The following is a 7,308-nucleotide window of genomic DNA, read 5'->3' on the forward strand; positions in this document are numbered from 1 at the left end:
CATTGAGTGGCACTCGTATCATATCAGCATATATCTGGCACTGGTGACACTTCTGGACATACTTGATGCAGTCTGTTTCCATAGTCATCCAAAATTATCCTGCTCTTAGTATTTTATTGGCTAAGACAAAACCATTCATGTGCGGTCCGCAGGTTCCGGCATGTATTTCCTCGAGCAATATGGATGCTTCCTTGGCGTCGACACACCATAATAATCCCAGGTCTGGAGTCCTTCTGTAAAAAAATTTCTCCGCTTTGAAAGAAATGGTTGGCTAACCTTCATAGTGTGTGCTTCTGAGTATGAGTGCATGTTTCAGATACTCTCCCTTTGCTAAGTATTCTATGATGTCATGGAACTAGGGATTCCTGTCACTTTCTTCTTCAACATGAGCACAATAAGCCGGTTGTTTATGAATTCCTATTAGGATAGGATCGATGAAGTTCTTGTCTGGATGTTGTATCATGGAAGACAAAGTTGCCAATGCATCTACGAACTCATTTTGAATCCTCGGAACATGTTTAAACTCTATCTTCGTGAACCTCTTGATCAGCTCTTATACACAGTACATATATGGTAATATTTTGGTGTTCTTGGTAGCCCATTCTCCTAAAACCTGATGCACCAAAAGATCGGAATCTCCAATCACCAGCAACTCTTGAACATTCACGTCAATGGACAATCCTGAGTCCCAAGATGCAAGCCTCATATTCTGCCATATTGTTGGTACATGGAAACATGAGTTTTGTAGATACCGGATAGTGTTGGCCAGTTTCTAATACTAAGACAACTCTAATACCCACTCCTTTGAAGTTTTCAGCTCCGTCGAAGAACATTCTCCAACCATCATATGCTTCTGTGATATCTTCTCCTACGAATGACACCTCTTCGTCAAGAAAATACATTTTCAATGATTCGTATTCTCCGTCCACAGGATTTTCTGCCAAATGATCTGCTAATGCTTGCCTTTTTACCGCCTTATGAGTTACATAGATGATATCGAATACACTCAGCAACATCTACCATTTTTCTAACTTTCCCATAGGCATGGGTTTCTGGAAGATGTATTTCTGCGAATCCATCCTTGATATGAGATATGTGGTGTATGCACAGAAATAATGCCTCAATTTTTTATCTATCCATGTTAAAGCACAGCAGGTGCGCTCCAGCAAAGAGTACCAGGCTTCTTAAGGTGTGAATTTCTTGCTCAAATAATATATTGCGTGCTCCTTTCTTCCAGTTTTATCATATTGTCCCAAAACGCAACCGAAAGCTCCATCCAGTACAGACAAATAAAGCAGCAGTGGTCTTCATGGCTCTGGTGGGACCAGAATGGGCGGTTTGGATAAATACTCCTTGATTTTGTCGAAGGCTTTCTGACATTCTTCAATCCAGCTTGTTGCAGCATCTTTCTTCAGCATTTTGAAGATCGGCTCACAGATCACAATTGATTGTGCCATGAAACGGCTGATGTAGTTATGATGCCCTAAGAAGCTCATCACATCTTTCTTATTCTTCGGTGGTGGCAAGTCCTGTATAGCTTTGATCTTTGACGAGTCCAATTTAATCCCTCGACGACTGACGATGAATCCTAGCAATTTTCCGGCAGGGACTCCGAAGGCACACTTTGCAGGATTCAGTCGCAGATTGTACCTTCGAAGCTGATCAAAGAATTTCCTCAAGTCTACTATATGATCTGTGCTTCTTCTACATTTGATGATGACATCATCCACGTACACCTATATTTCCTTGTGTATTATGTCGTTGAAAATGGTTGTCATGGCTCTCATGTAAGTGGCTCCAGCATTCTTCAAACCAAATGGCATCATTTTATAGCAGTATATTCCCCATGGTGTGATAAAGGCTGTATTTTTGGCATCCTCTTCATCCATCCAGATCTGATAATACCCCGCGAAGTAATCCACAAAGGACTGGAGTTCATGCTTGGCACGGTTGTCAATCAGTGTGTGTATAATGGGCAATGGGAAATCATCTTTAGGACTCGCCCTGTTTAAATCTCGGTAATCAACACACACTCTGACTTTCCCCTCTTTCTTCGGAACCGGCACAATATTGGCTAACCAAGTCGGATATTCAACCACTCTGAGAACCTTGGCTTTGATTTGCTTGGTGACCTCCTCTTTTATCTTCAGACTCATATCCGGCTTGAATTTTCTGAGCTTCTATTTTACCGGTGGACACATGGGATTTGTAGGTAGCTTGTGAGCCACTATGGATATGCTCACCAGTCATATCATCGTAGGACCATGCAAAGATATCTGCATACTCTTTTAGGAATCGGACATACTCTTCCTTCTCTGATGGTGACAGGTGAATGCTTATATTTGTTTCCTTGACCATTTCGGAATCCCCTAAGTTAACCGTCTCAGTCTCATTCAAATTATACTTAGGCTTGTTTTCAAAGTTTTCCACTTCTCTGACGATTTCCTTTGGTATTACGTTGTCTTCCATATCCTCTGAGTCACTATCCTTATGTCACGTTGCCTCATTACATGTCACAGTCGTAGGTTCATCGGGATAGGTAATAGTAATCTTGTAGAGAGAAAAAATGTAAAGAATAACAATAAATACTAAAAATAGCAATGCATACATAAAATTTGAAAAATGTCAACAAGTACGGCTCGATAACTTGAGAAATTATTTCAAAACAAAATACGTTCAAAACAACATACTGAAAATGTCTTAGATGCTTAAAAGATTGCTTTAAAATAATTGATGTTAATTGCCAGGCTACCCAGGAACTCGACGGGCCCGGGATGGTGCAGCAGTCCAATTCTTGAGAGCAGCTCCTTTTTCAACGGTCTGGATGGTAAGGTCTTCCTCCTCCTCCTTCTCAATTATCGCACTGCAATCCATGTCTTCGTCATCCAGAAATAACTTCCTTATGCCAACTAAGGCTTCATCTTCCTCAGACTCCCAGATCATGTCAGCTTGATGAAATGTCTGGTGCAAATGTGGTACCGGTTATTCCAGCGGATAATAAGGACCGTGTGATGGTGGCGACCAATCCTGGCACTCTTGTCAAGTATATTCGCACCCAAATCTGAAAGTTGTACCATGATGCTTCAGCTGTACCGGTTAGGTGATCCCTTGGAGGTTCTTGCCGAGACCCTTGCCAGATTCATACCATATCCATAGTAGTATGCTTTCTATCTTGTTGCTCCACCATTTGTCCTTTTCAATTGCGTTGACGCGCTCAATGCGATGGTATGTTTCTCCACCTAACTTCTTCCTATTCTCGATGACCGGAACAGTCTGATTGGTATAAATCGGATTACTTCCATCTCCGTGGATGATCACCTTCTGATGGTTCCATACAAACTTCACAGCCTGATGTAGAGTAGAGGCCACTAGTAACGACCCAACCGATCGTTTTGAGCATTTACGCTCCTTTCAACTATTTGAAGTCTTAAATAACTTCCTACGAGGTATTATGACTTGTGTCAATTGTCGATTTTGGTTTTAAGGTATTTCAGAGTTAGCTTGGAAGAATAAATTTTATGTTGGAAGCTTTAGTTGAAATAGTTGACCGGATGTTGTCTTATGTGTAAACTACCCCGGAATAGAGTTTTGATGATAAAAATAGCTCCGTATGGTGATTTGGAGGTCCGTAGTGGAATTAGGCTTGAAATACCGAAAGTTGAATTTTTGGAAAGTTTGACGGAGGGGTTGACATTTTCATATCGGGGTCGGAATCCAGTTCTGAAAATTTTCATAGCTCCGTTATGTCATTTATGTCTTGTGTGAAAATTTTGAGGTTAATCAGAATTGATTTGATAGGTTTCGGCATCGAATGAAGAAGTTGGAAATTCTTAAGTTCCTTAAGCTTGAATTGTAGTATAATTCATGGTTTTAGCGTTGTTTGATATGATTTGAGGTTTCGACTAAGTCCGTATGATGTTATAGTACTTGTTGGTATGATTTGACGGGTCTCGAGGGGCTTGGGTATATTTTTATTTTGGATTATTAGTTGAGAGACTAGTAAGGTTAAGAAATTTGGGAGTTTGACCAATGTCAATATCAGGTCAACATGACCTCTTTTTAGTGTTTTGAGTGAGCGATCAGGTCCGTAGCGTGTTTTATGATTGAAATTCAGATATGGTTTGTGTCCGAGAGTTTTCAAGTGTGTTTCGGATGGTTAACGGATCAAAATTTGGACTTAAACAGCTGCTGGAAATTTCTGCTGGAAAAATCGAGGCCATGAAAAACCGAGGTCATGAAAAATCGAGGTCATGAAAAATCGAGGTCATGAAAAACTGAGGTCAGGAAAAATCGAGGTTGGAGAAAATCGAGGTCATGAAAAATCGAGGTCATGAAAAATCGAGGTTAGGAAAAATCGAGGCTGGAGAAAATCAAGGTCATGAAAATCGAGGTCATAGAAATCAAGGCCGAAGACCGAAGGCCGAGGGCTTGGACAAAACTGTAAGTTATAAAGCAGGGGACTTTGTCCCATTTTCCATTTTTGTCAAGCTGGAGCTTGGGGAGAGGCGGTTTTTGGGAGATTTTCAGAGAAAACATCGGGGTAAGTGTTCTTAACTCAATTATGGTTAGATTACCCGAATTCAAGATTTATTTTCACCATTTAATTAGTGTTTTGAGATTTCGGTGTTGATTCAGAGTCGGATTTGAGTGAAGCTGGTATGGTTGGACTCATAATTAAATGGGTTGTCGGAGTTTGTGAGTTTCGCCGAATTCCGAGATGTGGGCCCCACGGGTAATTTTTGAGCTAAAATTTGGATTTTTATGGAAAAATAGCATTTTCTTATGAAATTAATTCTAATAAATTTTATTGACTGAATTGAATTATTTGTGGCTAGATTCGAGGTGTTTGGAGGCCAATTCACGAGGCAAAGTCTTAGCGGAATACAAATTTCACGGTTTGAGGTAAGTAACAGTTTTAAATCTAGTCCTGAGGGTATGAAACCCTGGATTTTGTGTCATGTGATTATTTTGGAGGTGACACACATGCTAGGTGACGGGCGTGCGGGCGTGCACCGAGGAGATTGTGACTTGGTCCGTCCCGTAAAACTGTAAAGTTGAATAACTTGTTGTTAGCTATATGCTCTCTCTATGTGTTAAAGAAATTTGACTATAAATCATGCTTAGGCTATGTGATAGTACTGTTGGGAACCGCAGAGGTCGCGTACTTGTTGAATTATTTGCTAATTGATGTCGTGTACTCAGTCATGATTTTTCTTGCGTATCATATCTCAGTCTTTCTTGATTTTTGTTGATACACTATGTTGTCTTTGTTTGGGCTGATCTTTGTGATTTTCGAGAGCCCGAGAGACTAGAGAGGTTGATGACTGAGTAAGTCCGAGGACCTGTCGGTGAGGTATGGATATTATAGCACGTGAGTTGTCCGTGCAGCACGTGAGTTGTCCTTACGGGATATTATGGCACGTGAGTTGTCCGTGCGGATTATAGCGCTTGGGCTGTAGGAGCCCTTCTGGAGTCTGTACACCCCAGTGAGCGTGGGTACCCGTTGAGTGTGAGTGCTGAGGGCTGAGAGCCGAGTGGCTGAGCTATTATGACAAGTTGAGTGACTGTTGCCCTGAGAGGCTGTACTTGATTTTCATTTGCTGTTGCACTTAGTTGCTATCTGTCATTGTTGTGAAATTCTCTAAAAGATTTTTATATCCGGATTACATGAACTTGAACTGTATAAAACCGATTTGACTTAAACTGCTGGATATGGAAGTATGTCTATTCTTTGCTGGAATTACTGAAAGTGAACTATAACTGTGTAGCTCGTCACTATCTTCATTTTCTTATTTATTATTGTTACTTGCTGAGTTGGTTGTACTCATACTACACCCTGCACTTCGTGTGCAGAGCCAGGTGTTCCCGGATATAGCGGGTGTTGATTCTTTCGCACGGTTGACTTTTTGGAGATTTAGAGGTAGCTGCCGTGTTTCGCAGACCTTGCCTCTCCTTCCCTACCTTCTTATTTACTGCATTTAGTCTCAAAATATTATGGACCGTATTTCCAAACTTGTATTCATATTAGATGCTTATGTACCTAGTGACACCACGTTTTGGAAGTGTTTATATATGTATTTGTGAATTTTCTTTCGCTGAGTTTAATCATTTTGTTTTTAAATATAAAAGATATGGGAGTTTATTGAGATTGTCGACTTGCCTAGTATTGAGATAGGCACCATCACGACAGGTGAGATTTTGGGTCGTGACAAGTTGGTATCAGAGCTCTAGGTAACATAGGTCTCACGAGTCATGAGCAGGTTTAGTAGAGTCTTGCGGATCGGTACGGAGACGTCTGTACTTATCTTCGAGAGGCTGCCGACCCCTTAGGAAAATTTCACTTTCTTGTATTCTATCATGCAGAATTGATTCATCTTGAAACATAACTCTTTGAATTCCTTCCACGCATTTTGTATGCGCATATGAGCGCTCGGTATCAGTTGTGCATTGCCGGCTTGGGATTCTATGAACGAGGTTCAAGATGTGTATTCTGTATTTTGGTGATGGGCCAGTCTAGAGGACTTGAGGCTAGGTTTAGACTGCAACTTAGGATCGGTAGCTTCAGTTGTAACCTGTACATTTGGACTCATATGTCCGGTAATGTCCTTACGCGTGGAATTTGTGGCTCGATGAGCGGTGGAATGGCTTTGTGATGAGTATGATGTAACTGCGGGATGTGTTAAGATGATTTAAATGTTCTTTTATTCCAGCTCAGTATCTGTATTTTTTTTATGATTTGGAGAATGTGCACGGGTTGCTATAATGTCTATGCGTTGTTATTGCATAATATTGGTGTAATGGTAAGATGCTCGTTATGTGTTGAGGTGGCGAATGGCTTGAAGAGAGGATTTCTCAGTACATTATTAAGGGGTTCAACAATTAATTCCAGCGGAGGAAAGGCAGTCGGACTATAAATATCCAAGTTTGGCTGTTAAAGTAACAAGACTTGGTATTTGCGAGCATGGTCGAATTTTCATTGTGATGCTGTGTCGTCGTCCTTGTTTAAACGCATTATGGTCCGCCGGTGTTACGGTCTTCTTGGATTTTGCCTTCGGGGCAGGGTGTTATGAAATAGTGCATGAGGAGTGAATGCCAGAGATAGTTGTGTGCAGCGGTTCAGAATCTAATGGGTATTTCTAATGTTGATGGCTCAAGAAAGATGATCTCCGAAGAGGCTTAGGGTCAGTAACAATTTATTGGTTCATGTGCTACAGAGATGCATTTTGATTTGATGCAAATGTTGGGCAAAAAATTATGAGGGAAGACATGACGGGAAGTGTTTCGCGGTGGTTGAAGTACTAGCAGGTC

The sequence above is a fragment of the Nicotiana tomentosiformis genome, chromosome 5 (genome assembly GCF_000390325.3).
Source record: "Nicotiana tomentosiformis chromosome 5, ASM39032v3, whole genome shotgun sequence".
NCBI lineage: Eukaryota > Viridiplantae > Streptophyta > Magnoliopsida > Solanales > Solanaceae > Nicotiana > Nicotiana tomentosiformis.